The 18,521-nt window shown below is 42.7% G+C and overlaps 1 protein-coding gene across 3 annotated transcripts in view; it reads left to right on the top strand.

The window, feature by feature from the left end:
- Nucleotides 1–609: 609 nt before the first annotated feature.
- si:cabz01090165.1 (uncharacterized protein LOC100333421 homolog) overlaps nt 610–18,521 on the top strand; it is a 400,716-nt gene continuing 382,804 nt past the window's right edge. For all 3 annotated transcript variants that reach the window (XM_063493435.1, XM_063493434.1, XM_063493433.1), the window contains exon 1: nt 610–2,083. The gene's annotated coding sequence lies outside the window, so the exon portion shown is untranslated. The remainder of the gene's footprint in view (nt 2,084–18,521) is intronic.

Raw genomic sequence — 18,521 nt, 5'->3', positions numbered from 1 at the left:
CAGAAAAGGTTTGAGGGCTACATGTGAGTTAATATTGATGCCGTGGTAAGGAAGCTAATAGCACAACCAATCCCTCAGTGGGGGTAAGAGAAGTAGACCTGTAGCTGGCTAGCTAGCTGACTGGATATTACATCAGAGCTGATGGTACTTTCTTGACAGTCTTTTGTTGCTGCTATGTTAAAGTACATGTTAAAGTACATTTTACACCTTTCTCTGACCTCTGGCATTTTGCGCACTTTTACTTTAAGTATTTTCAGTTTTAAAAGTACTTCTGACCATCTTTCTAAACAGGTAACATTTTAAACGACACAATAAAAAAAATAAAAAACACCAATAAACGGTTGTTTTTTTTTTTTTAAATCAAGATTTTTAATTGATGTCGACTGCACTGAATTCTTAAATGGGTGAAACGAGTAAGGCACCTTGCCTTTACCCATGAACTGCAAAAACTGCACACGTATGTTGAATATAACCGGGCTTAAGCAGCAGCACGGGATATACAGATAGATAGATAGATAGATAGATATTCCATGGGTGTGTCTTTTTGTTCGTGCAGCCTCTCGTGCCCCCCCCATCTCTGCCGTCAGTCATCCTCGTGAGCCAGCCAGTGCGCCTACAGCCGCCTCCGACGGGCGGGAAGCACGCGCTGGATTCTGTGGCTGATTTTCAAACTTTAACCGTCTCCTGAGGAATTAGCCCCAGCCGCAGCTGCCACCGAAGACCGGGTCGGACACCGAGCGGGTGTAAGCGGAGGATTTGACCTGACGACGGAGGAAATGTGAGCGACAATGTGACGTTTCGGAGCCTCGACAAGGATTATTGCCGTCTCCAACCTTGGGCTGATTTTCCCTCAAAAGATAAGCGACTTTCGGCATGCAGAGCCTGCTGCGGATCTGCGAGCCTCCACTAACGTGAAGCAAGAGCGTAGCTTGTTAAAAGTGCAGCTTTTGCCATCGCTACAAGATTGCTAGTTTTCTCTGAAAGTGCATTTCCTCCCTAAAAATGCTCTCGGAGCACGTCGTCGGAATATCAGAGTCAGCGGTGTGATTTATAATTGATAACGGAGGACGGAGCTGCCGGACACCGCCCGGACCGGGATTTCATCCTCTTTGGGGAAAAGAAAAGGACTGGCAGCTTCCAGCTGGGCGTGCAGACGGACGGAAACGACGCTCATCACCTGGAATGTTTGGAAAGTGAAATTGTTTTCAGTTATCTGTTTAAAAGGGGCCCTTACTGGAGGGATACCTGCATGATTCTGGGAGCAGTCCAGCCATTCAGAGCCCCTAAAGCGGATGCGTGGATAAGTGAAGCTCCTATTTTTGTACTCAAGGACACCTTCAGTGTCGGTGGGTGTAGTTTCTTACAGCCTGGCAGTATTTGGGTTTTGAAGCACAAGCCGGAGCAGGATTTCTACGGGGACTTCAGATTATCGGAATTAAAGCTCTTTAGCCCTCCAGCAGCACTTTTCTCTGAGCCTTGATCTCCAGCATCGATGCGGATAGCTCTTCCGTGCCCGTTTCTTTAAATACGCTATTGGAGTAACGTTACTTGGGCTTTTTGAGGCGAATAGGAGTTTTATCAACAGCCGTGTGACCTCCTCCCCTCTGCCACCCACCCATCCTGTTCTTTTCAGGAACTACGTGTACAGGAGTGTTTCTCGTGGCTGTGCACGGTAAGCCCACCGGCACCTGGATCCCTGCTTCGCCCCGTTTTTTTCTTTTCTGCTGCCTAACCGCGCACAAGTCTTTTCCGCTGCCCGAGCTCACTCACACACTCTCTCTCACACACACCGCTTTTTTTCAGCACCAGACAACAAACAAACAAACAAACAAACAAACAAACAAAGAAAACTACCAAGATAGCTCCTCTCGCTTCGTGTGCAAGGGAAGGAGTCGCGCAAGAGGGGAGACCGTGAGTTGGGATAAGGTGCTGAGCACGATCGGCTTTAAAGCATTTTATTGAGAGGCGAGTCCTCACTGTGATTTCCATTAGTGGACCGATCGGGGGAGAAAGACGAGAGGATTTTTGTGGAGGGGGTAGAAAAGAGACACATCAGGAGGAGAGGAGTTGGTGATCGATGAAGGTAAGGCTGATTGATCGGCTGTTAATAATGCAGTGTGTGTGTGTGATGCGCGCAGAGGATGCTCGGTGGGACCGAGCTCTGCTATGCGGTTAATTTTCTTCGCCCCTGCCACGGGGATGCCAGGCTCATGTTAGAGCCAACAGTAGTTTTATTCTTAGTGCCCAGGAAATGAATCATCGCTGTAATCTGATTAGGCTCCTCCAGAACCCGGCTCAGTGTGCGACTTCTCTGTGTTGTTTGTGGGGGCACTGTCAGTGGCACTGCCGTTCTCTGAGGCTACAGACAGTTTATTTAGAGCTCTCCAAAAAGCTGCACTCTCCGCTGCTTCGAAGACAAACTGCTGTTTTGGCGCTGTGGACATTTCTTTGGCGCTTGTATTGGTTTCCGGGTGCACCGGCCAGGCTGGCAGCCCCGCCGTGCCTGTGTATGGGAATGCGCGAGTGCGTGCACGCACGCTAGGTTTCGCGCGCGTGAATGAATGCGTCCGTTCACGCGCATGCGTGCGTGTTTGTGAGTGGGAGCGCAGTGATAGAAGAACCCATTTTGGGGAGCTCTCTGATTCTCTGTCTCACTCTCCGTTTCTAAAGCTGCCTCATCATGCCGCTCCAGCTGACTGCCGTTACAACCGCATCTATTATGAAGGAGGCTAGGAGATGAGAACAAGAGTGAAGGAGAGGTGACGAGGGTGGGGAGGAGAAGGTGACACAGGAAGGGAGGAGGTGGAGAGAACTGGAGAGAACAGGAGAAGGTGTAGAGAGGGGCAGAGGGGGCCGGATAATAATGGGAAAACAAGAGGCATTGTTCCCAGAATGTGTTGGATATAAATCAAAACATAATTATAGCTTTTATTGAGCCTTTAACTTCTGCAGCTCCGTGCTCAAAGAAGCAGGTGCTCTGGGAACCATCACACCTGGTCATTTATTGTGCAAGCAAAACATCCTGGGGAAACAAGAAACATAAAAACAATCAGGCCAAATGCTGTTGTGTAAAAGCTGGAAGATGCAGAGAGGAGCAATGCACAACAGGTTCTTTTTCTGGGATTTTTGTTAACAGAAGTGAAGGAGCCAAGGAGTGGTTAGGAAAAAGGGACAGCTCCACACTGAGAGAGCTTCTGTTCCACAGAAAGATCTGAAAGGGCCAACCGAAAATATCTGCAGATGGTAGCTTCAGTCAAGCTACCAAGTGGAGGATTCAGGACCATGGAGAGCTCCACAGGGGCCGGCATTGATGAGTTTTCACGTGGTCACTGTAATGTCAGAACCACAGAAACCTCCTACACCGTGCAGCCTGACATACAGGTGTTTGGGTGCCCATAGTATGGTGACAGCACCATAAACAAGTCCAGTAGCTTGTGGTTAGATTTAAACATGTTAAAATGAATTCAGGACCACAGAGAGCTCCTTAGAGGGCCTAACTTGTTTTCAGCAGAATAGATGGAGTCAGTGCATTTTCAGATCCACTTATAGTTTCCACTTCTTCTTCAGAAAGGATTTTCTGAAATCAGACCCTCTTTTGTTTGGTGTCAGCACCTGGGACACCTGAACAGCTTGAACACAACTGGTTGTACTTTGTGGTTAAACATGCTATTGTGAATTCAGGACCACAGAGCGCTCATTAGGGCCTCACTGCTGTCTAAAATGTTTCAGGCACAACAAAAAGAAGTAATGTGGTTACAGCATGGGTAAATTGCAGGAGCAAGCTTTGACTTGCTGTAGCTTGAGTGTATATAATTTTGTATCAGTGTTTTTTTTTAACTTGGTATTTATAGTTTGAAAATGTTTAGCTTTAGTTCATTTTTCATAGAGCAGGGATATGTTGAAGATACCAGGCATGAGGAAAAACAGAAGATGACACAAGATGACACAAGATTCATGGATATAGTGAAGGAGGACGTGCAGAGGGATGGTATGACAGAGCAGATTACTAGGGACAGGGTGAGCTGGAGGCAGATGATCCACTATTATAAGATGGAAAGTATTTTTCAGAGGAACAATATAAGAACTATCGGGTGTGACAACACTGACAAAGGCTAACTATACTAAACTTTTTAAAAAATGCATTTTTATTTAATTTAAATTTTCTAAGTACACAGTATTGTTCAGTCTTTTTTTCAAAAGCCTATTTTTTTTGCCTTCAGTTTGCAAAAAGTGTATTTTTACACCTAGTTTTAGTTTAAATTCAGTTTGCGTTCGTTTTAACCTTGGTCAACACCATGGACAGCTCCTGCACTGCTGCTTGTGCTTTGCAGTTTAAACATGTTAATGTGCATTCAGGACCATGACCCTCCTTCAAGGGTCCAGCATGTTTCCAGTATGGTGGAGAGATATGATGAAGAGCTATCAATGATTTCAGAATCATTACTAGTTCTAAGATACGTACAGTGTAGAAAGTCAGTAATATGAGCCCCTCCGGTTTGTTTTAAGCACCATAGACAGTTCTAACACAGTTCCAGCATCCCTGCCTGCACTTTGTTGTTAGACTTAAACCATGTAGAGCTCATCAGAGGTCAGGAATAGTGCAGTAGATGCTGACCTTTGATGGCATTCAACAGTCCTCAGCACAATGGAGTAAGCTTATCTGGGTTCAAAGTCACTGATACTGCTTTTCCACCAATGGAAATTGTTGTCATTGTTGGCTTTCAGGAGTCAGCCCACATTTTGCCAGGTTTGAGAAATGTTATCATCAACATAGCATTACCAGCAGAAAGTCATGGCATACAGAATGGACTGCATTTGCCAAACATTGGTGAATTTCTTACAGAAGCCCCGCCATAGCCACAATGTTAGGTGGAAATCTGTGTAGCTCTCGGTTGATCACTGGCTTTGTGTCAGCAAAAATTAACTATTGAGTTTGAGTTTCACAAGAATGTAGAGCTGTCTTTAAGAGGTTCTACTTAATTTCACCTGCAACGTAGCTGCTTTTAGGTTGTGGATACATTCTGTAGTTGAAATTGAATGTTTACTATGTACTACTGAGACATGAACTCATCACACACATAAATAATGTTATGGTAAAGCATAGCATTTTCTAGCAGGTGAGCCCTTGAATCCCTCTGCCAGGTGGGCTTTTGGGGATCACATTTGTGTTTCTCATCATCCAGAGTATGAGCCAGTTTAAAAAAATAGCTCTGAAGCTGCTCCTGTGCTGTTTACCGCTACATCTTTGTTTTTTCTCCATCTGCGCCCGGGGACTGCACAAGGTCATCCTGTGCAGCCATTATCAGATACATTTCATGTTTCTCTTGCTGTGGCCTAGACTCACTCCAGCTCTGGGCATTTCCATTCTCTTCCAACAGGCTAAAGAGGGAAAAACAACAACAACATCCAGCTGGACAAGCAGTTATTGTACATAGTCAAATGTTCCCTCAAATTAAAAAACAGAATTTTACTGATACATATGAGTTTGCCCCAGATCTGATTGCAGTGAAGAGCTCCACCAAATATTCAAGAGATAGTATAGCTCTTTAAAAAAAGAAAAACAACACAAAGAACTCCATCATAGTGTCATTGCCACAATGAGTGCCGTGTAAATTTCCCACTAAGCTTCTTGTAATTCAGAATTAGAATCAAGCAAGTTGGAATTAAGAGGAGTTATCGTCAAAAATATTTAGTGACAGAAACAGATTTCAGTGCCAAGTTCTGACATTTTATCCCAAACAAGGACTACAGCTAGTTACTGTAGCACATCAACCAGTTCTCCATCCAGGTTCTGGTTAAAGTGGCTATCCAGCTCACAGTAGACCTCTTGGGCAGAAATAATTGATGGTTACGTTGGAGTACATTTGCAGGAGGACATCCTTTCTTGAAAAGCAGCTGAATCACATAGTGGACCACAATAACAACCTGATTGTGGTAGGGAAACATGAGATGGGGAAAGTTCCAGGCTTTCAAAAACTTTCAAAATAAGACTAACAGAATTGTCAGTGAAAGTGAAATGTACTCGGGTAGGGCTGTGCGATATGACCAAAATCTGATATCCCGATATTAAGACATCTATCGTCCGATAACGATATAAATCACAAAAATGCAACATTTTCTGTAAATTCTGTGAATCTCGGGCAGCTCGACTTGCGTGAAGTGTTTCCAGCTGGGCGTCGTGTACCTAGAGTCGAGTGTTTTAACCGATGCATGAAACTATACATTTTTAGACATAAGTTGTAACAGCCGCCGTTTTCTTTGTGAGTATTTATTACACAGCGTGCTGCGGGGAAAAGTCTGTTCTAACGTTTGAGTCTAAGGTTTATTTTTTAGCACCTGACGACTCTTTTTTGCTTCTCATCCGTAAATACCCTGCATCTTTCACGTGATTCAGTTTATTTTGAAAAGTCTCAACAGGATCTTGAGCTTTATTGTGAAAGGTTTATGTGGAAAATAAACAAGCGGACACGCCGTGGTTTTACCGTCGTTGTTGCTAACGACAACGCATAAAAACAAGTGCTTGTCTGTCTGTAGTGTGGTTATATTAATTATAAGAGAAAGAGAGAACTTTAAGAAATTAATATAGCCACTACAGTGACCATCAAAATGATGAAAAAATATTGCCGTAAACAGTTTATTTTGCGACACCACGAAACAAACGATAGCGTAAAATGAAACGATAGACGTTTTTATATCGTCATCCGATATATATCGTTATATCGAACAGCCTTATACTCGGGTGGCGTTAATATTACATGGGATGTATGAGTATGAGTAAAGTCTTTGTGTGGGAAACACTACTATCACTTTTGATTAAATGCACTTACGGTGCATTAATGTTCTGCAGGTTTAAGCCTGTCATGCTGGAAAATATAATCAAGGAACGCTTCATCCCCACAATCGAAATCAACTTATCTAAGCTGGTCAGGCTTGGTATCATATAAACTTTCTAGTACATATTACTAGATTTTTATTTTCTTCTACTTATTTTTTTTTTGAATTACCACTGCACAGATGTATGCTCCCCCTCATAATTTGAAGCTAACCTTTTATATCTAATTGTCGGTACTTGCAGAGAGAGACGAGCTGCCTTTATATCTACATGTTTAAAGTTAAGTTCTGAAGTTTTCAGGAGGCAGTTATCTTCTGCATTACATGTGCTCACAACAGCACTGGCATTGTTTCAGCATATTAGGGGCTGCGTGTGAAGTTGCAGTGGTTTCAATATCTTATTAGGAGCCCGAAAAGCTGCAAAAGCTTCAAGGACAAACTGAATAGGAAGCACAGATTAGGAGAGTAGAACGTTTTGATAAGAGTTACATTTCTCCCATATTTATGTTTTGTTAATATTGTATCCAGAAAACTTTAATTATTTTTTCGTCACCCTTTCCAGTCTGAGTGTGGGCTGTGAGTTCGGTGTGAATGTGTGTTGTAAGTTGTATACATTTTAGGGCTGCACGATTAATCGTTAGAAAATTGCGATCTCAATTCATACTTATGTGCGATCTCATTTCCAAATGACAACGATTTAAAAACAAAAAAAAGACGACGATGATTGTACTGCATTTTGATCCGGGACATAATCTGCATGAAAACAAGCGCTCACTCTTCCTGCTCAACAAATGACAAGGGCGGAGCCTTATACCACGTGATACAGAAGCTGGCTGCTAAAATTGGCAGGGAAAAAACAACAGAGAGCACGTCAGGCATGACGAGAAAGTGACAGGAGAAAATCCGTCCCGGTCAACCACCCAAACATCAATAACGGGAACCTTATACAGCGCTTCCCCATACCCGTCGAACTCCCGCAGGCACAAAGAAATTACGAAGGCTATCACTTATCACCTGACCAAAGATATGGCTCCCATCAACACTGTGCAAAACGAGGGATTTAGGAAAATGATCAACACCTTAGACAAACGCTACACAGTGCCGTCCCGCAACTATTTTTCTATTGTTGCACTACCTGCTCTATACACGCAGTGTCGAGCAACGGTGGAGACGGAATTTCAAGCAGTACAAGATTTTGCGGCAACGACAAAATGTGAGACATTTGTTGTTTTTATGTTTATTTATTGTTTTTATGTTCAGTCTCAAGTGTTACGAAGTTGATGTGCAGTTAATAAGTGCAATAAATATTTATATTGGAAAAGAAAATCGTGACAGAATCGTGATCTCAATTTTAAGCAAAAAAATCGTGATTCTCATTTTATGCAAAATCGTGCAGCCCTAATACATTTTATCAAAATACATGTGGTTGCACAAGCAGAAGAACAACACCAGCCTGGTAGAAGGAGACAGGTGGACAGACAGGCAAGCAGACTATTTGGCTTGTGCACTCTTACTCATACAGTGAGCAAGACACAGACTGGCTTAAAGCAGGTAGGCAGACAGACACCAGACATGTAAAAGAGCAGTTGAAGCAGGTGGCTGTGATAATAGACTGAAATGTGTTAATGTGGCTGCAGTGATGCATTGTTTTGTGGTGACTGTTATCATATGGAGAGCATTACAATAGGCTTCACATCCCATTAGCAAACAGTGAGCAAGAGCACATCCCCACCTCCACACTTACTCTCAGTACAGCACTTTGATGCGTTTCCCATTTTCTGCTACCTCTGACACATTTGTTGCTCCTTTTGTCAGACAGCAGAGAAAAGATTTTTGAAAGCTCTGCAAACACACGGCTGAAAATGTGATTCACAACAAAGGCTCTGGATACTAAAGCTGGAGTTTGCCCTTGTTTGGGTTGCAACTAATCACAGTTTACATTTTGATTATTTCTTGAAAATAAAGTAAAATAAAGTAATGGTACCCTTGTGGCTTCTACCAGTCACCTGTCAGTCTTGAAGCTCTGTGGAGAATGACCAGTTAATCTAATGTATGTGTTTAGTTTGTGGGAAGCTGCCAGAGGGACAACAACAGCTCCATCAAGGCTTCTTCATGCTGATTCAAGACAACTATAGGATGAAACCCGTCTCGGTGTGTTAACCTCCTAAGACCCGAACTCTTCCACGGCATGCATTTTTAATTTTTCTTTGATATTTGGGAATATTGGGGCTCGATGAATGTAAAAACAAAGAATTACCAGATTTTTTTTTTTAACCTTATTTTTGTTTTTAAGAAAAATAAGAGCCACATATTTAAAATTTTGATAGAACAGTAGCAGTATAATGTCCTCGTAAGTGGATATCAGGCCCATGTAGAGCAAAATTGAGTATTTTAGTTTAAATAACCCAAAATGTGATGTTCACATATGTGGACGCCAGGTCCTAGGAGGTTAAATATGTATGTCAAAGTCCATTTCTACACATATATAAATCTAAGAGTAAAATTATTTTGCGTATGTCTTTTGGTAACTGGCTTGAACAGCATGTCTCTTGTTATTGCTCCTTCAAATGTGGAAAAATAGGCAAATATGAATTATTTACTGTATGTAAACAAATACAAACCATCTAGTTGTTCAGCAGGCAGTCTGGCCATTACCTTTGTCTGTGATTAGACCTCTACCTACATGGCAGCTCAAAAAAAGAGTCTGAAACATTTCTAATTTCCTCTGAGGCTTCATTTGTTGGAAAAAGTTGGAAGTTGTTTTTCTACTATGTGATTGTGTTTTGATCTCTAGCAGCTGTCATGTAGGAACCTGCTTTAGTTTTTGGAAGTGCTTTTTCTTACTGATACCCAACAAGGATTGTTATGTAACGACGCTGTCACTCCAGGTACAGAAAAGCAGGTAAGAGCCAGTCACAGGAATCCAGATCATAAATGTTGATTTACATTCCAGCGGAAATTCTCCATCCTGTCTGGTTAAAGAATTAATCTGCAGCTTAATCTCCCAGTGTAGAACTATACCCCCAATCCCTCCGTCTATTCACCCATCTGTTTCCTCGTCCATCTGCCCGTCCAACCAGGCAGCCTGTTTTCTCTGCCTGAACTCACTTTGTAGTCTTCCTTCCTGCTTTCTTTTCCCTATTGCAGGTGCTCTGCAGGTGGACTGTTTTCATCCTAAGACACTACATTTAAATGAATGATGCTTATTCGTACTTCATTCTACAGCCCGCAGGAGGTCCTTCTTAGCAAATTTCATTTCTTCTCCACTCTCACTGCTTTGGAGGTGTTTCCCTTTTTTCCCCCTGCTTATTCAGCCACGGTGTGCCAACGCGACAGCACTAACAGCACTACTGCTGCAGAAATAGCAACTTAAATTACTATAATTTAGAGGTGTATATTTATCGTAATTCTTCCCCGTTTTAGATCTCTTGGTTCCATTATGCTAAAATGTTACTGTAATGGCCAAATGCTGGATTCAAAATCAGTGTCAGCTTTGCCGTTTCATTTTCTAGTTAATCTCAATGTTATTTTTTTTACCCAACGTTGTAATGTCCACACCCACACAAACACACCACAAATACTGTAATCATGGTGTTAATTTGTTTCTCCTCCTCCTCTTTTTCACCTCGCCTCCTCGTGATTTCTCTCCAGCTTATTTTTGTACAATCGTTTTCTCAAAAGATTGTGCGATGATCTTTTTTTTTTCCTAAATAGATGGCAGAAGTGTGACCTACATTTCCACCGAAATAAGGGATTGCTGTGTCTTTGCTTTGTCACACTAGTGGAGAAATTAACAGCGGTGTAAAAAATGATTGCCTCTAACTGCACCCCAAACCCAAAGTACCTGTTTTTGTCAAGATGTCAGGAGCTTAATGTAGATGTTTCTAATTTGTCAAGGATGACAGGAGCAATGTGTGAATCTAGTTAAAAAAAAACTCCACACTGAGAAATGAAGCAGTATAACACCTCAGGGTAATGCATCTGTTAAATAACAAATCTGTTCCTAAAAATGGTGTCTTCTGCACATTAAAGCAGTCAAGCATTGAGTAAATCAATTAAATTGGTTAAAGCCATGAATTTATTTTAGAGTTTAACTGCTAAATTAATGATTAGCACTATAAAGAGGGATATACTTTATTTAAAGAACACATCGGATGAGTTTTACAACTGGACATTGTCTTCCTTGTGATGTAAAACAAACGTGCCTGTCTGAAATGACAAACCACATTCCCTCAGAGGACGGTACGAATCTAGACTCACAGCAGATAACTCTGAGGTGTAACAAGGGGGTTGTTTCTTTCCTCTGCCCTGCCACTGGAATGAGTCTTCATGTGTGATCTGACATCTGAGGAATTAATGAGAAAATGGTGAAACGGGTCAAGTTTAAATTGAATATAAGTCGCTGCCGGTGCAACCCCCGGAGGACTGTCAGTGCCAGGACACATAACAAGAACAACTCCAGTGTAAATCCAATATGCATATCAGCGTGCTAATCTCAGCAAGGATGTGATCTAATGCTCATCACATTACACTCAGTTTTTCTGTTTCCATAGCAGTCAGTCGCTCCATCGCGCTCTCCCCGTCTTTCTCCTTTCATGCCCTTCCTTCTCCTATTTTCTTTATTATTTTCCTTTCCTTTTTCAAGTTGAAGGTCATATCTGACAGCATGCTGATGGATGGTGCAGTACAATTTGGGACACATGAGAACAGCGTGTGTGTGTGTGTGTGTGTGTGTGTGTGTGTGTGTGTGTGTGTGTTGGTGGTGGACACGCTCAGTAAAAATACGCCAGATCAAAAATGGTGAGAAATGATACATTTTTTTTTGGTGACTTTCTTAAAGTGTCATTTCTTAAGCGACGCAAAAAGAATAAAATGTTGATCATCAATTAGCTTGTATCAGTCTTGAGGATTTTGAAGTAGGATTTCGAGTGAATCCCACACTGTGGCTTTATAATTACACACTCAAAACATCAGTTAGTGATAGATTTCTAAGATTTCTGTGTCGGACTTCTTTAAACAAAAACGACTGCGCTGAGCAGATCATCTCAGAGTTGGTGTTAATAAATGTTGAACAACACTTTATTGAAATGAAGTTATTGGAATGGAAAAAAGCCTAAGAGGATAGTTGTAAATGAATAAATCTGGTTGTACTGGCTCATATGCTTGCACAGCACACTGCCACCAGGCACAGCAATCACACCCACTGTGGTCTTCATCACGGTTACACATATTAATTTTTCTGAAGAGGTGCACATCCAACCCAAATGTAAAGCAAATCAACAGAGGTCAAATGGACAAATCTTTAATATATTTATGAAGCAATCCATCCATCCATCCATCCATTATCAGGGACACCTCCTGTTGATGTTGTGCAGCAGCAGTCTTTGTCTGAGCTTCTCATCCCATCTCTGAGCCTGATCCCAGACACGCTTCAGAAGAAGCGAATTTATGCCAGTTGCTGCTGTAATCTCATTTTTGGGTTACTACTATCACTGCTTGTGGTCAGGTGAGGGGAGGAATGTTGATCGACCAGTAAATAGCTTTGCTTTATTAAGCTATGTTAAATATTTCCTGCTTTCAACTTCTCACATGGGAGGAGTCAATCACTGAAACCTCTTGGGAGGTGTTGAACATGCTTGAAGCTGATCTTGGAGCTGGTTAGCTGAAGCTAATTAATGTCACACTCAGGTTTGACAATAAAAAAAAAACATGTCTTCAAAACACAGATAACACATAATAATTTCACTGTATCACGTCCCTTATGATGTAGTGGACTGTCAGTGCAGCTCTGTTTGTCTGTCATACAGGGTTAAGGCTGTGCTGCTGCCGGCCGGCTTCTCCTCCTGAATCATGTGGAGCCTTTCAAAGGCCAAAGGGTGTCTTTGTGTGTCAGGCCCCTTTGAGATTAAAAGACTTGGGATTTTACCGGCAGGAATACATGACTGCTGTAGAGCCGCATGTGACAGAGAGTGGGAGAAGCAGATGGAGGTTGCTGTAAGGTGAAGCCTCTGTAGATTTACCCTCCATTTCACTGTCCATCAGACACAGTGTGAGTGCACGCACACATGCGTGTGCACAGACACGACAGGGAGGTAAATCAGTGCCCCTTGTTCTTGTGAACCCTGATTGCTCCTGTCTGCTCCTCCTCTCATCTTAACTCACTGCCCCTGCTTTCTTCCACATCCTTGTTGCTGTTCATATCAGAGATCTTCATGACTCACAAATCCCAGTCTGAATTAAGTCTCTGTAATCGTTTGGAACTCTGGAACATTTTCTTCTGGGAATTTGCAAAGCCCCTTAACCCTTTCCATCTGAGTGGGTGCAGTACCGAGACCAGGCTTTCTATTCTTATTAAAATACAACCCATTTTGTGAAGGCTGCAGAGCATGGCACATTCAATGAAGAAGACAGAAGAAGAAAACAGACACACAAACACTTTTCTGTTGCACTGAATTTTATGAAGATGGCTTTTTAGCTTTTAGCTTAGATTTTCAGAAGCTTTTAGAAAATATTCAAAAAGGGTACCTCTGACTCATCGAAGAGTTTTTTCTTTTTCATATCTCGGTTTGGCTTTGTGATGGGAAGAGAAAGACTCGTGTCTATCTTAATAAGACAGATTACAGTGGTGGAGATGTTACCGCCTGGCTCAAAGTGTTTTTTCTTATTCTATGTGGTGGGGACGTTTTCTAGCCTGGAGCTTTAGAGGGCTAAAATACTTAAAGCCTTTGGATTGATTTGACTGAGACAGTAAGAAGCTAACACACTGACAAACCTGTTGATCAGTTTAGCTTTTACTGTGTGAAAAATAGCTCTTTATTTCTCATGACGGTAGTCACGATCTTCATCTGAAGTAGTATCCAGGTAGCCGAGGCATTTGAAGCTGCTTTGAGCTGTGTTTGGCTCAGTTACTTTATTATTAGTTATTTTTAATTTTTTTGTGGGCCATACATAGTCCAAAAGTCACAATACATCACACATATGGCTTAATAAGGCTGATCTGTGGTCAATCAAGGCTAAATGTGGCCACTACAAAGCTTCGCATATGGGCCACGTTTGGGCTCATTTCCCTAGCCACGTACGCTAACCCTAACCATCAAAAATGAATGCCTGACCATAAACCTAACCATAACCCAGTTGTAACCCTGACACTAAAACCACATCTTGAGTCTCAAAAATGAGGACTGGGTTTTTGGTCGATTTGGTTCCCATAAGGGCTGTTGGTCCCCACAAGTATAGTAAACGTCTGATTTTTGGTCCCCACAAAGACGTTAATACCTGTCCATAGATACATATATTCACTAAACTATGTCATAATGGTTTGGGTTCAGTAAAAAGACTTTTGGCTTCATAAAATAATACTGAACTCCTTTTCTTTCTTTTTCAGCAAAACCCAGCAGGTGTTAAATAACAGGCTTCATAGAAACCTAAAAATACCCCAGAGATCTTTCTGCCCATCTCTGTCTGTCTAGTTCTCTTTGTCTCCGTCTCTCTCCCAAACACTCCTATCTCTCCGTCGTCCTTATTAGCCTCTCTTCCTCCTACGTCCACTCTTCCTCTCCAATCCATGCCTCTCTCCTTCCCCTCACGCCTCTCTCTCTCTCTCTCTGGTTTCAGTGTAAACACAGCCTGTGATTCAGCGCTGCTGCAGTTCAGCCCTCCTGCTGAGGCAGAAAATGGAAGCTTGTTTTTAGCATTGAACGCTCAACTCGCCAGGGTAACTACAAACTATAGGATGGAGGGGCATCAAAGCAAGAGTGAGGGAGGAAGGAAAAGCAGAATTAAAGAGAGATAGACAGTGAAGGGCAGAGAGAGAGGATAGATCGCAGCCAATTACGTGGCTCAGCTTAGTGTGAACAGTGGGACTGGGTGCTGTCAGCGGCCTGATAAAAATAGACGCAATCTATTTGGATGTGTGTGTGCGTGTGTGTTTGTGTTTGGTTATTGTATTTACACTCTTGTATCAGTGTTTGTTTTACACATGTGCACCACTACTAGCATTTAGCTCCTGATTAATTAGGTATCACAGTTGTGTATACATAACTGTGTGTGTGTGTGTGTGTGTGTGTGTGTGAGAGAGAGAGAGCCACAGAGAGAGAATAGTGCAGAAGGATGGCAGGGAGTAAACATAATTTGTTTAACTGACTGAGTTTCGCCTTCCTAGTCAGGATGAGTAGTACTACATCCCCCCCCCTCCTCCCTCCCTCTCTCTCTCTCTCTCTCTCTCACCCACACACACACACACACACACACACTCTGTGAGAGAGAGACATTTGACCAGAGCTACCATGACCAATTATAAAATCACCTCTGAAGTAGTTTGTGTGTGAACTCTCTCTCTCTTACTCACACTCACAAACACACACACACACACACACACACACACACACACACACACACACACACACACACACACACACACTGTGTGCTGAATGTCATGTTTGATGTAATGAGTTTCATGGGTGAGTGTCTCCATGTAAGGTAATGGTAAAGGTGAGATGAGAGCTAATCTGTCACACACCGGCAGTGGCGATGGACAAGAAGAGAGAGAAAGAGAGAAAGGGCAGGAGATGAAGAAGGGAAGGTAACGTGAGAGGAAGCAGGGTGAAGTGAAGGAGGGAACATACAGAGGCTGAGAGAATGGGATGTGAGAGGTAGAGGCAAGAAAAAGAAAAGGAAAGACTGTTTTGTTTTTGAGTCTTCTGCTTCAAATATAAATACATGTGAGGAATCTATTTTCACAATTGCCTGACAAAATATTAAAATTCTGTGGATGAAGACATTTCTTGATGGGTAAAAATAGAGAAATAACGTACCTGCCAGCAGCTCAGGCAATCTGACACATGAGACGTGGCAGAGAAATAGTGAGAGGAGATGTTCACGTGAAGGCACAGAGGAATTACAGTACGTAACACAGATTGATAGGTGATAATATTTGATGCAGTTGCTTGTTTGGGTAGTTCTTCATTAAGCTCCACCATCTTGGGCAGCAGTTTGTGGCAGTAGTCCCTTATTGGCAACATTAATGTTAACCAGCTCCCCACCTGCTGTGTGTTCTGGTTACAGCAGCCCTCCAATCTACAGCAGATCACAATTATATTATCACCTGCTGCAGTGGAGACAGTGGAGCTGAGGTCTGTCCAGCAGCGACAAGGACCTCCGCAATAAACTCTAACCTGTAGGGCAGTGGTTGTCAAACTGTGGGGCGGGTCAGACGGGTGCAGGTGGGGTGCAGATCAACGGGAAAAGGGGGAGGGGTTTTTGGGATCAAACTAAGTTTAATAAATGTGATTTTTGGAGGGACGAATAAATGAAAAAGGCATTGCTGATGCTGAGATCCTAATCATGATCATGAATCTATTTTTAACAACCAATATGTGATGTGGAATGTGTTTGGCTGCTTGATGAGAGAAAGTTTGAGAACCACTGCCTTAGGGGAACACTTCAGTCTGTCTGTAGGAAGGACTGCATGATAACATGTAGATCGATGGATCCCAACAGGAAATGCATGTGAGAGTGAAGTGTTCACCATGATGTGACCTTTTGCTTAGTCCCGTCTTTCAGCAGTGAGCTGAGAGTTTCTGATGTCGTATTAGTGTTCTGGATGTGCAAAATGTTGATTGAAGGGTGAGTGTGATTCAAACTGTTGTGAGGTGTAAATCATGAGATAGGCTCGCTGATTCTGATTGAGGCTTTTTGTTTTTTTACTATAATGTGACCATCATTTCCAAAATTTACATCATGTCATATTCAGTAAGACTTAAACCCAGTGATTGTAACTGCATAGAGAAAAACGTATGCTAGTGCTGGTTACAGTCTGAATCAGTGGGTCCCAAACGTTTTTTGCTAGGCCACCCTTTGTACAAGGTCTTTGCCTCCATTGCAGTTTATTCCACACCTCAAACCTTTTGTAAACAATTAAACAAATAAAATAAATAAAAGTAAACTTTAATAAATTAAATTAGGTTGCAATAAAATAAACCAATCAACAAACCAAATTATGGTGTAATTATTTAACATATAGTTGTTTTGGTTTTTTGGTTTGTTTTTTTCCTTTGTAAGAATATTCAACATTGCTATTAATACATTTTTCAAAAAATGTCTCTCTGTACAAAATGGGTTTAACAACATAAACCCATTTTGCCTTCAACACCATTCTTCCCATGGTCCTGAAGGACAAGCTGGAAAACACAGGAGTGGACCACCACCTCACTACCTGGATTTTGGACTACCTCACCGACCGACCACAGTATGTGAGGACTCAGGGCTGTGTGTCGGACAGGGTCGTCTGCAGTACGGGGGCCCCACAGGGAACGGTTCTGGCTGCGTTCCTCTTCACCATCTACACTGCAGACTTCTCCCACAACTCCACCCAGTGCTTCCTGCAGAAGTTCTCTGATGATTCTGCAATAGTTGGCCTCATCACTGATGGGGACGACAAGGAGTACAGAGGCAAGGCTTTGTGGACTGGTGCCAGCAGAACTACATCCAGATCAACACTAATAAAACCAAGGAGCTGGTGGTAGACTTCCGCAGGCACAAACATCCTCCACTGCAACCACTGAACATCCAAGCTATGGACATTGAGACTGTGGACAGCTACAGGTACCTTGATGTTCATCTGAACAACAAACTGGACTGCACTCATAATTCAGACGCCCTCGGCAGGAAAGGGCAGAGCAGGCTGTACCTGCTGCAGAGACTCAGGTCTTTTGGAGTGAAGGGCCCACTCCTGAAGACCTTCTATGGCTCTGTGGTGGCCTCAGCCATCTTTTATGGTGTGGTCTGCTGGGGTGGCAACATCTCTGCCGGGGACAGGAAGACACTGAACAGGCTGATCCGGAGTGCCAGCTCTGTTCTAGGATGCCCTCTGGACCCTGTGGAGGTGGTGAGTGACAGGAGAATGGTGGCTAAGCTGTCATCCATCCATCCATCTGTCATCCAGAGTGGGCGATCGTGGCTCAAGAGTTGGCAGTTCGTCTTGTAATCGGAAGGTTGCCTGTTCGAGCCCCAGCTCGGACAGTCTCGGTCGTTGTGTTCCTTGGGCAAGACACTTCACCTACCGCCTAGTGGTGATGGCATTCGGCCCGATGGCGCGATATGGCAGCCTCACTTCTGTCAGTCTGCCCCAGGGCAGCTGTGGCTACAACTGTAGCTTGCCTCCACCAGTGTGTGAGAGTGAATGAATGGTGGAATTGTTAAGCGCTTTGAGGGTCTTGAAAAGCACTATATAAATGCAATCCATTTTTATTGTCCCTGTTTGACAACATCTCCCACCCCATGCAGGAGACTCTGACAGCACTGAGCAGCTCCTTCAGTGGCAGGCTGCGGCACCCACGGTGTGGGACGGAGAGATTTCGCAGGTCTTTACTCCCTACTGCTGTCAGACTGCACAACAAAGACTTTTGCAGCTGATCAAACACACAAACCCACACATGTGCAATAAGACTAAGTGCAATACTCTTTTCTGACAAAGTTGTATTTTGACTCAGTTGTATATAGCATTTGTATTCTATTTTTATCCTATTGTATATTTTATTTTATTTTATTCTATTGTATATAGTATTTTATTCTATTCTATTCTGTACAGTTGTGTACAGTATATTATTGTTATTGTGTTCCAGTGTTCTCTAATTTTTGCTATATAACTTTGCACGGTCCACTTTCTGCTGTGACAAAACAAATTTCCCACT

The sequence above is a fragment of the Pelmatolapia mariae genome, linkage group LG14 (assembly GCF_036321145.2).
Source record: "Pelmatolapia mariae isolate MD_Pm_ZW linkage group LG14, Pm_UMD_F_2, whole genome shotgun sequence".
Lineage (NCBI taxonomy): Eukaryota > Metazoa > Chordata > Actinopteri > Cichliformes > Cichlidae > Pelmatolapia > Pelmatolapia mariae.
Note: the sequence above shows the minus strand (reverse complement) of the source record. Positions and strands in the feature narration are given on the sequence as shown.